Source organism: Protopterus annectens, chromosome 1.part1 (assembly GCF_019279795.1).
Source record: "Protopterus annectens isolate FY-2018-M chromosome 1.part1, PAN1.0, whole genome shotgun sequence".
In the NCBI taxonomy this organism is placed as follows: Eukaryota; Metazoa; Chordata; order Ceratodontiformes; family Protopteridae; genus Protopterus; species Protopterus annectens.
In genome coordinates this window covers 391,298,990-391,315,717 of record NC_056726.1, presented here as the reverse complement: position 1 = coordinate 391,315,717, position 16,728 = coordinate 391,298,990, and the positions used below count along the sequence as shown (strand labels likewise).

The 16,728-nt window shown below is 38.9% G+C and overlaps 1 protein-coding gene across 1 annotated transcript in view; it reads left to right on the top strand.

Moving 5' to 3' along the window:
- MRTFA (myocardin related transcription factor A) overlaps positions 1–16,728 on the top strand; it is a 2,407,897-nt gene that overhangs the window by 107,859 nt on the left and 2,283,310 nt on the right. Inside the window, exon 2 of the mRNA XM_044075412.1 lies at positions 2,503–2,562. The gene's annotated coding sequence lies outside the window, so the exon portion shown is untranslated. The remainder of the gene's footprint in view (positions 1–2,502; positions 2,563–16,728) is intronic.

Here is a 16,728-nt window from a genome sequence, read left to right as displayed (position 1 = left end):
TGATAAATTGTACTAGCAACATCCAAGTAACTTCAGATACTTAAACTAAGTCAGATTATGTTGAAAAAGAACTATGCAGATGGACAGCACAGGGAGGAGATGGAAGTTAATACTGAGAATATTTCAGCATGTGTTTACTGTGCCATTGTATTTGTTATTCACTAGGTCATTTACGTATGCTGAGATTCCGCAAGAATGGAGACATAGACTTGTTAAGCCAGTCTTTAAAAGAAAGGTGAATACGACAAACCCAGATTAATATAGACCAAAGACCCATAAATTAATTTTTTGTGGAAATTAACGTAAAAGTTATTTTTAGATATATTATTGTCAGAACTGGAAATATTGGGACGTAAAACCATGTAATGCCATGCATGTGTTTAAAATGTGTAATTCATACATATGTTGAAAATATGTAACTGCCTGTAACATGATATTCTGTCATAAAACAATAGCTGTAAATAGTGTGCTGTAATGTAATTTATGCAGATTTTATATTCAGCCTTTGATTGGGTTTTACACAAAACACTGATCAGTAAATTAAAACAACTAAGGTATTAATGTAATATTGATAAGATGGAGAGCTGCACAGCTTAAACGTAGTAGGCGGCAAGTATCATACAGCATTTGGACAGGTGAAATTCTAGGTTACAGTCACGGTGTCCCACATGGCTGTGTCCTATGCCCATGCATCTCTAACCTTTTCATCTGAGGTATTATATAGGCTGTATGTAGATGACTTGAAAATGGGTAAATTTATTACATCTGTTACAGACGGTGCATGTCTGCAAAAGACCTCAATTAAATTTACCATTTGGGCACAGGAGAATAAGATGCTGATAAATCAAAAACTAAGCATGTGAGATTTGGGAGACAAACACTGAAGAATGAATGTTCAGTACAGCACGCAGTGATTGAAATTGTGTATGTATTTAGGGTCTATATTACCATATTGAATGGTAATAATGCCGAACACTCATATGAGCGAATATTCACGAGAACAAATTTGCTATTGTGGGGGGGGCTGCACCCCCCACACCCCCTGCAAAACATATATTCCAGCTCCAAAGTCACACTACAGTGAGGAAAGGGCAAATATTCCAATCCTCACTGTACCACAACCCCAAAAACACAAGTTTGTTTTCGTGAATATTCGCTTATATGAGCGTTCAGCATTATTACCATTCGATATGGTAATATAGACCCATGTATTTATGGACCTGCTAATGTGTGTAGATCCACCTTTGAATTTTTCTTATGTCAACCAGTTGGATAGTAATTCTTCTTCTTCTTTCAACTTTTCCCGGTTAGGGTTCGCCACAGTGGATTACCTGTCCGCTCATGATTGGCAGTGGAGTTTTTTTACAGTGTCGAGTTGCCAGCCCGGCACCCAACCTTCCACAAGTTGGATAATAATAATAATAATAAAAAAAAAAATTATAAAGTGTAGGAAATTGGAAATGATGAAATCCATTTTTGTAAGTTGCATCAGACCCAAGCAAGAAAATGTAATAATAAAAAGTCACACTTTACAGGAAATCTAGCATGAGTAAATTGGGAAGAGTACAGCAAAAATACATAAAGGTCATCCATGAATATGACAAGTAAAGTGTAAAGTTATGAAACACTATGCATTTTCAGACATTTTTGTAGATATTTAAGAGGAAACCTTATGCATATCTATAGGGCATTTAGAAACGACTACCTCCAGGAGTGGTTGGGGTTAGAGTTGTAGAGAATCGTCAGACACCCTGTGTAGATGATAAAGGAATGAGAGATGTACTAATTGGCTGTCTGAGAGAGTATCTGATGCATGGAACAACTTACCAAATTGTATTAAAGCAAGCCTTAGTTTAGATATTTTTAAGAACAATGTGGACACTTAATATGGGAAGAATTGTTTCAGTATACTGAAAAACAAAACGATGTAAGAAACTTCTCTGTGTGGAAGATTTTCCATCCATATATATTTAGTTAATCACTGTATATTAATAACTAATCAGATCAGATAATGGTAAGTAGCGAACTTAAACTCGTCCCAAGTCAAAAAAAATAATAGATATATAATTTGAAATATACAGAATTACTAAGTATTTGAAAGTAATCCAAGCAGGGTAAGCAGTCTGTTTCCAGTTGAAAATCCTTTATTAAATTTGCTACTTCTACTACCATTATCTGATCTGATTAATATACAGTGATTAAGTAGATATATATGGATTGAAAATCTTCTACACACACAAGTTTCTTATACTGTTTTGTTTTTGGACCGCTATACTTGTTTAGTGGGTTGTTTGAGACTTCGGGGATAGCACAGAGATTACAAGTCTCTTCTGCAAGAGTTATAAGTGGTAGCAGTTTGACTTCCCTTGCTTAGACAGATGCATATGTGGGTGGGAACAGTCATTTTGTCCATTGACTTTAATATCCCCTTTAAGCATTTCCCCTCTGTAATATTTATTGTCGTTGCTTTGTGGTAGTTATTTTTCTTTTTATATTTTTCAGTGAGAAATGTGTTAAAGCTGCTGGCATGGAAATGGACTACTTAGCACTAGAGTAAACCAGGTAATGAGCTTGCTTTATAAACTAAATACATTATTATTATTATCCCATTGTGCTTGTTTTGTTCTTTTGCCAATAATTTTTTGCTAGCAATTTTTCTGTGTGTGCAGAACATGGGAATTGTATGCAGGTATTTTGTAAACATTAAGCAATTTGACTGGTATAAAGCAATGTAATGAAACATTTATGCATAAAAATGCTACTTTACAGTTTTATTGTTATTTAGATATTTGTGAAGTTTTGCTACAACCCAGTGTATTTTTCTAAATTACCCCTGCATACCTTCTGGGTACTAAATGCTTAAAGGAATTATGATATTAATAACGGTAAGTTGTGTAGAATGTACTAGAAAAGGTTAGTTCCAGAGGATGCGTTGCAGAAGTTAAGTTTAGTTGCTTTTTTCCATACCAAGAAGAAGTTTTGCATAGAAAGGACAGACATGACTGGAATTAGTGTGGCAATTGTGGACGTGAAGTGTGTGTGTATTGCTTCATCTTTTTTTTGAGCCTGCTTAACTGTATAAGCAGGTAACCTGCACAAAACTAATGTCACAGAGGAGTGTAGCTCCTCCCATTGTAGAATTTTAGTTATATGTAATTCTTAGCCATATTAAAAATCTGTTTCTTCATGTCTTATGAAAAGTTCTTGGTTTCTAAGCCTTTTTTAAATTTGTTTTAAATGTAGTCACTGTAAGCCTTTTTTTTAATTTGTTTTAAATGTAGTCACTTAGACGAAGAATTGGGTAAATAGTGATGGTCTTTTCTCCTATTTATGCAGCTGCAAGTAAATTATTAAAGTTATTTCAGGAACACTTATTGTAAATCCCTAATTTTACTTCAGGGAGACTGTCTGCAACAGGTCGGCACTTCTGAATTTCTCTGCTGTCTTCTAGGGGTTTTCTGTTTTTTCTCTCCATAATTAGTGAAGATGTACACCATTTGGCCAACGCCACTGTCCCTTTGCCTAGATTAAGGGGTACTTACTTTCCAAGTTCCTAGTTCTTTTTAGCTTGCACTGCATGAGTGTCTTTGCAGTCATTGTTGAACTGCCTTCTGTTAATGCTTAAGAAACAAATATTGTTAAGTGTTAGAGGTCTGTAGATCATTGTCTTGGTCTTTTATTGGCTTTGTTTTCAGTGTTTGGCATACCCTAATAAAGATTTTTTCCAGAGCTTCAGTACTGCTGATATTTTAGATGATAAAAAGAAGGGGAATATCATTATCCAGCACTTGGCCAAGTTGGAGTCTGCATTCTTAACTAAGAGGAAAGGAGAGCAAGTGTTTGACATAGTCAGGACAAGCACATAAGATAAGAGACTCAAAAGACCTAGCTTTAGACCTCTAGATTTGGAGCTGTCTGTTGCAGCTGTGACCTTTGACCTTCTAATATTGGTCTAGTAGTTACAACAGTGGATTAAGGGTATGAGTTAAACTGATTCCTGTAATCCAGGTTTTGATTCCTCCTTTGCTTAATGTATGACAGTGAGAAAGTCTCTTAAGACAGTGCTACCAGGTCACTCCTGGAAAGAGACTTGTATCCAGTGGGCTAACATTTTTAACAAATTAATAATGTAACAAGAATTTGTTGTGAAGATATTGTTGTATTTTAACAGATGGTTAACCCCTGGGAATCTTGATAGTGAGATTCTTTTCATCCCAGCATGCTGCTACACATTTTGCGTATCTGTGTGGGCTGTCAGTGCCCTGAACAGTAGCAAACCCCCTAGAAAGCAAATTTTCCCTGTAGAACAGTCTATAAAACTACCGTGTAATGCAGCTAGATGGGGGACAAGTGGCAATACCTGCAGCACAATAAACAGAACATGCCGGAGGGATAGATTCCTGTCCCAGAGACTTCCCATACTCTGGAATAAACTACCTATCTATATCAAACAAAGCTCCTCAGTAGCACTCCAAGAAAAATCTTGATGATTGGATGGGAAATAGGAAATTCACCCCGGGGATCAACTCTGTGGCTCTGCTCGACAGTGGCAAAGGAAAATAATTTTCTTGGGTGGCAAAAGCCAGGGTACCTTTTTGGCTGGGCTTGTATAGGCCCCAGGGCCGATAGCCTAGTTACCTACCTATGAACCTATGAATTAGTAGAATTCAGTGTTGTATAAACATTTAAGTTAGTAGAGTTTAATACTGTTTAGCATAAATTTGCCCCATTAAGGCACCCTTATTCATTTACACCAACAAAGCACCCTTAATGGGACTTTCAAGATGGTTGCACATTGAGTAACAGCTTCTAGCTCTTCCAGTGTGAAAACAGAAAATTAGCGGTGGACCTAAATTTCTGGGTAAATTTCAGTAACTGCTAGTAAGTGCACTGCATGAATGCCAGGAAAAAAGAAATGCAGAGGACCTGAAGGAAAAATCAGCTATAAAAGGTGACAGAAAACGACAGGGAAAAGTACTGCAGCTGTTCAGCAAAAAGCAGTGTAAGCTCCAGACATGACTTCCATTAACCTAGAGGAAAGTATAAGGCAACTGCACACAGACCTGACTAAATAAACAAAACACTGATGGAGTATATGAACTCAAACAATAAAAGGCTAAGAAATTGGAAGAAACTTTAGTAAGGTGATAAAACTGCAAAACTCAGAGGTTGAAATGAAGAAGAGGCTGACTGAATATGAGACTGCACAAAAAGAGATGTTTAAAAAAAATAATAGAATTAGAGGACAGTGCATGTAGGGAAAACCTGAGATTTTCTGCTGTACCAGAGAAGTTGGAAGAAACAGAGTATTAATTTTATGAAAGCACCAATAGGCAACTTGACTGGTATTCCACAACCGGAATTGTTAATTGAAAGGGCACATAGTGTGTATGCTCCAAACCTGGCTATGAGAAAACATAGACCTTTAATAGTAAAGATGCAGCTTTACCAGCAGAAGGAGTTGATTCTGAAAAAACTGTGGCAGAAGGACGAAGTACTAAAAGTGGGAGACAGCAGAGTGTTTGTGAAGAGTGACTACTCATTGTACACCAGGCATTAGAAGAGTAAATGTAGTCCATTCTTCAGGGATCATCGAGAAACAGCCAGGAGATTCAAACTGCTGTACCCAGCAATCTTTAAAATATATTTCCCTCAAGGGACAATATATGTATATATATATATATATATATATATATATATATATATATATTTTTTTTTTTAATAAGTGCATGCTAAGGAAGAAATAGAAAAGTTTGTCCAACAAAAAGTGAACTGTGAAACATCAGGAGATTCTGCTTGTTTTGGTAATAAAGACCACAGAAGAGAGACTGTGCTGGTGAAACCTTTTCCAGTCTTTCAGTGGAAGGTGCTTGAGAGAGGGGAAGAAACACAAAAGTCAACTAGAAGAATCAAGAGAACGTTGGAAATGAAGCAGAGATAGGGTTTGGGAGATGGAGATGAGCAGGAATAAAACAAGAAAATCTGAAAATATTGGACTGTCTTTGGACTTTGTTAAACTTGTAGGGGATTCTAAAGCATATGCCCTACTTCATGTCATTAATGTTTGAAGAATGAAATCAGTAACTTGGAAATTGACAAATGTGGGATTGCAAAACAGTTTGTGAAATAAGACAGAACAAGAAAATCTGGAAATATTGGACATTTTGGATGTTTTTGGACTTGTAAGGGGCTTTAAAGCATGTGCCCTACTTCATGTCATTAATGTTCCGAAAATACTCAGGAGAGAGGAAAAGTTAACCAAGTAAAACCTTTTTTTCTTTATAGTACTATTTTAAATGGTGCTTGATGTTCTTTGCATGTTATAAAGTTTTCTCCATTATTTTTAAGAGTAATTGAGAACTAGTGTAAATAGGTACTCATTTTTTTTGTCTCCCTTCTCTGTTTTCCCTCCTTCAGTTTTAAGACATGTAGACACTGCAATGTAAAAAAGTAGTAGTGGAAAATCTGGTTAAAAGAGCTGGACAAAAGAAAGAATAGTGTGCTTGCACAGGGAAATGACTGGGCTTAATTGTAAGACATTTTTCTGCTAAACAATGGTATGCTTAGAAGTTGTGTACCATCCTTCTGTCTCTAATCTGGTAAACGGAAATTACTTGAATGTTTTCAGAAAATACTTCGTGTTTTCCCATCTGAGAGAACTGTAAAGATAAGACAAAACCAGACAGCACTTGATAGAAACACAGGCTGTACCATCTGTCTTAGCATAGATAACATTTCTTTTAGCTTATCAAGTCTGTGTGTGGCTGTCAGTTTGGCACACGTGTTCCTATTAGGAGGGTAAAACATCACTATTTGAAGATGTACATAGTTTTGCGTGTTAAGTTAATAGGTTTTAGGGGGCATTGGGGTGTGTTTGTATTTTTGTTTGAGGGCTTTCAATAAAACCAAAAGGATTTGTAAGATGTGACATGGGCTCAAATGGAGATGACAAGAAACTGTATAACAGATTAACCTGCCAAATGGTATATACATGTAGCACAAAAGCTGGAACTAAATGTTTAACAAAGTTGTTGCACACAAAAGGAAGGAATAATAACTTTTCAAGAATATGATGCTTTCGCTAATGTTTTTAAACGTTAATGGTCTCGCAGGTAAATAAAATAAAGATTAGTGAACTATCTTAAAAAAAATGTAGAGTGCAAATAGCTGTGCTGTAAGAGACTCACTTGAAAAGACCTGAACATGTGAATTTGAGATTGAAAGGTTTTCAGGATGGTTATTCAGTGGAAGACCTGGAGAAAGGAAGAGAGGAGTACTTATATTAATTGCAAGAGGGGCTCCAATAGTGATAGAAGAGGATAAAAAGGACAATAGTGGTAGATTTGTAGTACTAAGGGGCTACTAGCAAGGGAGGAGGATTATACTGGCATGTATTTGGATTCCACTGAAAACTGCTCTAATGGTGGAGCTTAACAAAATTTTGAGAGAAATGATCCATTTTCAGCAAGGAATATTACTTATAGATGGGGACTGCAATTTGATTTTCAACAGTAAAGATGTATCTGGGGGGCCCATAAGGGAAAATATAACAAAGCAGGGTAGATTTTTGAAAAAAATTGTGAAAATATTTGGTATGGAAAATGTGAATTCAGTACTAGGAGTTCGGAGTGAATTTACATATTCCGCAAGATATAAAAATTGGGCTAGGCTAGATAATTTACATTTCACAGGAACATGTACATTTAATTGAAGGCCTTGATATGCACCCAGTAATTATTTCAGATCATGCACTAGTAATAACTAAAATAAAAACATAGGGTAATGAAGTAAAAATGAGACACACTGGTGATTTCTTTCCCACCTATCTGTTAAAAACAGAAGGGTTTAAGGAATGGGTAGTGGAAATTATTCTGGAGCTGTTAGAGGAGATAGAAATTTCTTCTGAAAGTATAGCTAGAGAGTGGGATACAATTAAAGTGGAGTTTAAAAATAAATGGAATAAAAGGGAGATATGGTTAAGAAGTAACGAGAATTATTTAGAGGGACTGACAAATGTTAAAGTATTACAGAATAGGGGGAATCCCACAGAACAAGAGGAGCAACTGCAGCAACAGAGCAGAAAATAGGGATTACCTTGATAATATGCATGAGTTTAGAAAGATTGCTGTCAAGCAACTGTTTTTTGATAATAACTTTAGAGCACAAAATTTAGCACAACAACTCAGGCAACAGAAAGTAGAAAGGGCCATCACTAAGCTTAGGGAGCCAATAACAAGGAAGATAACAAGGGATCCTGTAGCAGTATTAGAAATATTTCAGAAGGTGTATGAAAGTCTGTATAAAGCAGAGAAATATGTAAGTGAAGAAAAGGTACAAATGGAAATGTGTATGGAAGAATTAAATATGCCAAGGTTAGAGGTAGAGGAGACTATTCAATTACTAACAGGATAGGAGGAGAGGAGATGAAAATACATATGTACAAATATTTCAAGCATGGGCATTAATGCCCTTCTAGCTTACCAATATACCAAAACACGTGTTCTCATAATGTGTCCAGGCTGTTCTTAAAAATTTCTAAACTAGTACTTGCTTTAATGTAATTTGGTAGTCTTTTCCATGCATTGGCTACTCTGTCAAGAGAACCAATTAGTACACTTCTCATTCCTGTAGAATCCTCTACATAGGTTGCCCGATGATTCTCTAGTACTTTTTGATAAACCCAAACATTCCCAGAGGTAGTTGTCTCTAAATGCCCTATATACACATGAATAAAATCTCCTCTTAGATATCTGTAAGAGACACTGTACAAGTTCAGTTATTTTAGTATTTCATAGTACCTTAAATTTTCACATCCATGGATGTTCTTGGTATGTTTCTGCTGTACTCTTTCCAGTTTACTCATGCTTGTTTTCTTATAGGGTTTCCATATTGTTATTCTGTACTCAAGTTTGAGTCTAATGTAGCTAACAGTGACTTCATTGTTTTTGATTTCCTAGACTGTATAAATCTTTTATACAGTCTATAGTTCTGTAAGTGTCATTAACCAGTTGGTTGACATGATTAGAAAAACTCATAGCTGAATCTGCCCATATACCCAGGTCCTTAAATGAGTCTACAGTTTCAATCACTGTATGCTGTTAAATATTCACCTTTCAATGTATGTCTCCCAAATCTCATATGCTTAGTTTTTGATGTATTTATCAGCATATTATTCTCCTGTGCCCAAATGGTCAATTTAGTCAAGTTATTTTGCAGACGTGCCTTATCAGTAAAGCATGTAATCAGTCTACCCAATTTCAGGTTGTCTGTGTATAGACTGTAGAACACCTTAGATGAAAAAGTTAGGTCTGAAATGCACAATCTAAACAAGGGCCTAGGACAGAGCCCTGTTGGATACTCTTGACTGTAACCAAGGATTTGACCTGTCCAGTTGCTGTATGATACTTGCCATGTAACTCCCCAGGATTAGATGGTATTCCTCTGGCAGTTTGGAAGCTGAGAGGGAAAAAGCAAAGGTCTGGAAGGTTTTGTTTAACTGTGTTTAATAGGAGGAGAAGTACCAACATCCTGGAAGAAAGTGGTGGTACTTGTAATACCTAAAGAGGGTAAAGATCCATCAGATCCAGCTTCATACAGGCCCATAATACTAAACCATGGTTATAAACTGTTCGTCTTTAATGGCTAAAAGGATAGCAAATGTGATGCCAAAATTGATGGATATGGATCAGTGTGGTTTTGTGGAGAGGAGGCAAAGGTTTGACAACATAACAGAACACTAGTGATCCAGAGGGAAGCAGAATGTAAGAAAATACCACTGTTGTCGGGTCTTGATGCAGAGGAAGCATTTGACAGAGTAAGCTGGGAATTTATGAGCGTGGCAGTAGAAGCATTTGCATTTCTTTTATAAAATAAGATTGATTAGGAGGATATACAAGGGATTGGAGGTGAAAATTAAAGTAGGTGGGGCTCTCTAATAATTTCTGCTTGAGCAGAGGAACCAGGCAGGGGTGTCATCTCTCCCCTTTGTTTGTATTATATTTAGAACCATTGGAGAAGAAAATAAGTGAGTCGGAGATTCAAGGATATAATTGGTATGGTAGTTAAGAAAAACTGGGTGTATTTGCAGATCATATTTTATGTTTGATAAAACCAGAAAGGGACATTACAGCATTGTGGAACATTTTGAAACAGTTTCATATATTTTCAGGATACAAAATTAATGAAGCTAAATTAAAGGCAATAGTGGTAAATTATGTACCCACACACAAATTGGTTCAGCAGTATCCATATTTATGGGGACAGGATAAAGTGAAGTATTTAGGAGTATGGATTAAAAGTTATTCTGGTGTGTCAGCTAAGGATACATGGGAAGAGACTAAACAAAAGATAATACACAAATGAAGAAGGTGGAAACTTTGTTATGTAGATAGCTATAGTAAGATACAAGCATTTAAAATGTTTTTAGTCCATTTAGTCTTATACACAGGTCGGGCATACTTTATCAACAAGAGGAGAAGTTGTGGATAGCAATTAATAAAGAGTTGAAGAATTTTATCTGGGAGGGGAACTGCAAGACTCAAGTGGGATAAACTGATTCTTCCAGTAGAATAAGGGAGATTGGGGTTGCTCGTTTTGAAGGGGTATTTCAGAGCAACACAGTTAAGGCTTCTATTCTATACATAGCATAAGCAGAAAACTAAGATTCAGAGTGGAAAGAGATGAGGATGAAATTGGGGGGAAGCTCAGGAAATAAGGAGGGACTGGAATTTTGGATGCAGACCTTTAAGAAGAATAAAAATAATCATGCAGAATATTATATTCATAAAGTAGCAGAAAGTTTTCTAAGAACTAAACCAACACGGGACTGGAGAAAGGAGGTCCTGTCAATAGGAATAACTGCAGGTAGGGATACAGATAATGGGCAGGAGGGGGCTGGAATTGGAGAAAACTGGCAAAGGAACCAGAGTATTGGGAACAAATAACTACGAGGGAAAGGTAATAGAATGGGACGATGCCAATAATTTATTTGGACTGCAGTTTAGAGATCATCTTCCCTATCAAGGACTGATATCAGAGTATAGGCAAAGAGAAAGAAATCAGAGGTCCTAAATGAGAAGCTGACGTTAAGAAAGGAATAATTAGTAGATCATATGAATTATTGCATGGTAACTATAAGAATCAATCAGGGGAGATTAGAAAGGATTGGGAAGAGAGATTGGATAAGCAATTTACAAAGAAAGAATGGGGGGTATATGTACGTCTCCCAAATACGCAACAAAGTCTAGAATGTTTAGGATATTTGCTTGGAAGTGTTTGCATAGGTATTTTTATACCCCAAGTAGACTCCAAAGAATTTATCCTCAGGTGGACAGCAAATGTTGGAGGTGTGATGGTGGAAGAAAGAGTTTACTAGGAACATATTTTCAGGAAGTGTAATGAGTTTAGTAAACTTTAAAGATTCTCTGCAGTTTGCTCTGTCAAAGACAATGGGTGAGCAAATTGGAGTAACTAAGGAAATGATTTTTTGAGCTATGATACAGAATCAGAATTGCTTAGACATAGGAAGGCCTTCTTGAGTCTAATTATGGTAGCTGCCAAAAAAGCAATGACTAGAAAATGGAAATCAAAGTCTAAGCCAACTGCACTAGAAGTACCGAATATAGTAACACAAGTAAAACAACTGGAATTGGGATCTTTAGAAAAGGGTAGGAGTAAATTGCTTAGGAAAAAAATGGGAGTTTGGGGAACAAAACATGCTGAGGAGGAACAAGGTTTAAAAGAAGGCAGGATTTATAATGTTTGACTGACAATGACTGGATAGATTTAAGTGATGTATAATGTTTCCAACTACAGTGGTCATGGTTTGTAATGTATAATGTTTGCAACTGTAATTATATCAGTATAGTTTATGTTCATTTATATGTATATGTGTAGGATTGTCTGTCATTTGTGATAATTTAATAAAGATGTTTCTTATAAAAAAAAATCACCCTTAATAGCTTTCTAACTCCAGTACATAGTGACAGTAAGGATATGCAATTTCTTAACTTCTCTGTAGCTAGCTTGGTGGATATGGGTATCTTGAGATATGGCAGTTGTCTCATATTTACAGCCAGCCAGTTAATCCTTAAAGAAGCAGACACATTATGTGAGAGGTGTACTTTGACAATGACAGTGGAGGCTAAACTCTCGCATACAAGTGCACATCAGGTTGTCAAAACCAGACACACAACACCCACCTGACATAGCACACACAGACTAGTGTATGCTGAGGCACTTAAAAGCAATCTTCCTGAACAACAAAGATCGCCTAGACTTTTTGTTGTCAAAGTTATACCTCAGCAAGCCCAAAAGGACATGGAAAAAAACACCTAACACCACAAATTCTGTCACTCTCCATGGAGCCCCTTAACACCGCACAGGAGTGTTGTCATAGGGGACCCTGTTGTAGGATATACTGATGGCCCTCTAACCAGGCTGAACAGGGAGAACATTGTTGCTTATCTGGAGCCAGGGTCCGACAAATCACGCACACCCTCAAGTCACTACATCACAGGTATCCGTAGGATTCCATTATAGTCCATGTTAGATCTAAATGGTCTGAGATGTACCTCCCTGGACTATATGAAGAGACACATTATGCTGCTTTCAGGCTGTGTCTATGCTACTTTCAGACTGTGTCTAAGGTTAGTATGAGCCGGGGGCATTAACCAGCATATTACCATCACCAAGGATGATTCCACAATATGAGCAAAGGAGGATTTATTTCAACACTTGGATGTCTTTCATTCTTAGGTGATCCAATATTTCAGTTTGGGAAGACATGGTTAATAGACCACGTTGCTTTGCCAAGGATGTTCTGCACCTTTCCTCTCTCTTCTTTCAAATGCAGGATAAAATGTTGTCTACCTCCATAGTGCCTTTTTTAGGCAACACCAAATTGTCAAACCTACTGACACAACAAAATCAACCCCAGTGAATCTCAAGGTAGTACTGCTCAATGCTAGGAGCCTAAATAAAACTAAACTCCCTCCAATCTCTCTTCACACTCCAATATAGACATCTGTGCAGATGTTCTTCATCTCACATTGCTGCAGTCCTAACACTTGGGTAGTCCGCTGTCCCTCGGTCGGCCCGAATATCAGAGTATAAGGCTGACGTCGGTCAGGGCGCATTTGACTGACATCAGAACGTCAGGGTACAAATGCGCATGACCGACGTCATATCCTCAGTCTTTTTTGCCGCATGGTCCGATGCAGAAGCAGTGTTGCAAGTGCCGTTCGGCGTTCTGAAATTTTTCGAATTCGGAGTTTCAGACCGAAGTCAGAGTTGGTTAAGTACCCCGTTGGGGAATATTTTGGTTTTTTCTTGCCTCAGTGGTTTCCGGATGTCAGAAAAAGTGAATAACTGTATTTCTTGTGGGAAACAGATACCGCATAGGGATTACCATAATTTGTGTATACCTTGTTTGGGACCTGAGCACGACGTTGTTGGGTGCCACTTTTGTGCTAGGTTCAATAAACGCACTATAAAGCGGAGGTTGGATTGTGCCAGGTTGGTCTTTGGGAAGCGGTGCAATTACAAAATGCCGTCGGATGCTCCGACGCCGGCTTCCTCAAAGAAGCGCAAGGACAAGGCTGTTAAACCTAGGTTAGAGGAGTCGTCCGAACCGGACACCGGTTCTTTAGAGGCGTCAGTGGAACCGGTGGTTCCGACGGAGGCCTCTCTGGAGTCCCAGGGAGAAACTCTGCTTTTACAGGATGTGGCCTCCCAGGAGGCAAGTCAGGCTACAGGGGCTTCTCAGGTTACTTTACTCCCCTCCCTTCCTAAGGTGTCTAAGCCCTCTCTTTCTGCTTCCAAGGCTTCTCCTAGAGGCAGGTCTAGTTTAGCTGCTGTGGGTGTCACTCCTAGTTCTTCAGGTTCTGTGCCCAAGAAGCACATGCTTAAAATGGCAGAAGATTTAATTACTTTAATTAGAGGCTCTATGCCCCCTCCTGATAAGAGGCCTAGGATGGAGCCAGTGTTGGGGGATTATGAGCAGGCTTCAGATGTGTCTGAGTCTTGACTGAAGATTTGCAGGAGTATTCTCATTATTCTGACTCTGATGTTGATGATTCTACTCCTTCTGCTTCTCCTCCTGAGGATTTTTCTTTTTCAGAGACCCTTCACTCCATGAGAGAGCACTTTAAATGGGAGGGTCAGGACTTCTCTGACTCTAGGAAAAGGCTTAGGGAATTTTTGTTTTTACCCCAGCATAGGCCTTTGGCTATACCTCCTGTTTTGACTGTGGTGGAGGATGTGTTTGCAGAGGCTTCTCTTAATCCTGATTCCTTGCCTCCTGCTCCTGTTAAACCAGATAGGTATTACAGGGTGCCTGAAGCTCATAAGTATCTTTTTAAGAGTCCTAGGGCAGACCCAGAGACTGTTAGCCAGGGGCCCAAGGGTGTTAAGGCTTCTGTTGTCAAGAATCCGGTTCCTGCAGATAAAGAGGCCAGGGCCTTGGATAGATGGGGAAAGAAAGTTTATACTTCTTCCACCCTAGCCATGAGAGCTTTGAATTGCCAGTTTCATATGTTAAAATATCAAAATTATCTGCTTTCACAGTTGAAATCTAAGGTTGATGCTCTGGCGGAAGGTATTGATTGTAAAGAGTTACAGGATTTAGTGCATGTTTCTGAACAGGTGGGTAAGCATTCTTTGCAATGTGGTTTTGATGCTGTACAGGCCTCCTCTAGGGTGGCTGCCACTGGGTCAGTTCTTCTTGAGGCATGCCTGGCTGAGGGATCAAAATTTATCTGAACATGTTAAAACTAGGATTTTGGATGCCCCTTTGCAATCTGATGTCTTGTTTGGTTCTCCTGTTGAGGCAGTTTTAAAGAAAATGGAAGACAAGGCTAAGTCTATGCAGACTGTTAAAGATTTTTGCAGGTTCAGCCTCCAAAGTTTAGTAGAAATTGGCCTACTAAGGGGTGGACGTATCCTTCTTATGATTCCCAGTCTAGGGGTAGATCTAGGCGTGGCAGGGGCAGAGGTCAGGGCTCTTTTAGGCCTAGAACAGGGAGTTCTCCTGCACAGTCTTGAGTGAGGGCAGGGGTCAGTCCTTTCGTAAACAGACCCAATGACCTACCTTTTCAGCTGCCAGAGCCTTCTCGCCTGGCGGCACCTTTGGGAGGAAGGCTGGCACTTTTCAAAGAAAATTGGAGTTTGATTACCCAAGACAAATGGGTACTGGATATCATACATCACGGTTACAGGTTTTATTTCCATACCTTGCCTCCTTTCAAAGGCATGCCAGACATTCCTCCTCCACAAAGAATGGAGGCTCACAAGCAAATTACACTGTTACTCCAAATAGGGGCCATACAGCCGGTTCCCATGCCAGAAAGGGGCCTAGGATTTTATTCTCGCCTGTTCCTAGTACCAAAAAGGGGAACACGTGGAGACCAATTTTGGATTTATCCATCCTCAACACTTATCTGGACATTCCCAAGTTCAAAATGTTGGCGTTGCAGCAGCTTTTACCTCTGCTGGGCAAAGATCATTGGATGGTAACTTTGGATCTCAAGGAGGCTTACCTTCATGTTCCTATCAGACTAAGTTGCAGGAAGTATCTGCGTTTTCGAGCTGGGAATTCTCACTATCAGTTCTCTGCATTGCCCTTTGGCTTATCTACTGCCCAGAGTGTTCACGAAAGTTCTGGCTCCAGTGATAGCTTTCTTCAGGCTAAAAGGAATACAAATCTATCCTTATTTGGACGACTGCCTGATTCTGGCTCAAGAAAGGGAAGAGCTTCTTCATCATTTGGAATATGTGATAGCAGTGCTAAGATGCCTAGGGTATTCTGTGAGCGAAATAAAGTCCAGTCTAGTACCCTCTCGGGACATGTGCTTTCTGGGTGTGAGACTGAATACAGCATCCCAGATGGCCTTTTTAACCCCGGACAAACAAAAGAGTCTTTCCCTTTACTTCCATCAACTATCTCATCAGTCCGGGCTGACTGCAAGGACAGTCCTTCAAGCCTTAGGGTTCATGGCATCTTGTATTCTGGTGCTTCCCAATGCCAAACTGCATATGAGGAAGCTACAATGGTATCTCAAAAATGTATGGACACAGCACTGCCAGGATCTGGACACTGTCATTCAAATAATACCTTGCATTCAAAAGGTATTTTTGTGGTGGGCTCAGGAATGTCACCTAAACAAGGGACTCTCTGTGACCCGGCCAGAGGCGAGTCAGACTTTAACGACAGATGCCTCAGACAATGCTTGGGGAGCTCATCTGAATGGAAAGTGGATACAAGACAAGTGGCCTGCCAGACTACATCTGCATATCAACATGAAGGAGATGTTAGCAGTCCAGTTTGCATTAATGGCTTTCAAGGAATTACTTCTTCCAGGGCAGGTGTTGATTCTAACAGACAACACTACTGTCATGTGGTACATCAACAAGCAAGGGGGCAGCATTCTTATCCTCTATGCAGGCAAGCAATGATTTTGTGGGAGACTGCTCTCAGTTTACAGCTCAATCTTCAGGCAAGGTTTCTGCCAGGAGCACAGAACTCCTTAGCAGATGTGTTAAGCAGACAAATCATGGATCCCCACGAGTGGAAACTGGATCTTCATGTATTTCAGAAATTGACAGTGTCCTGCGGAACTCCAGACATAGATCTGTTCGCTTCTCCACTAAACCACCAGCTGCCAAAGTTTTGCACAAAGCGGTATCATCCCACAGCTTGGAAAGTGGATGCTCTTTCTTTCAGTTGGACAA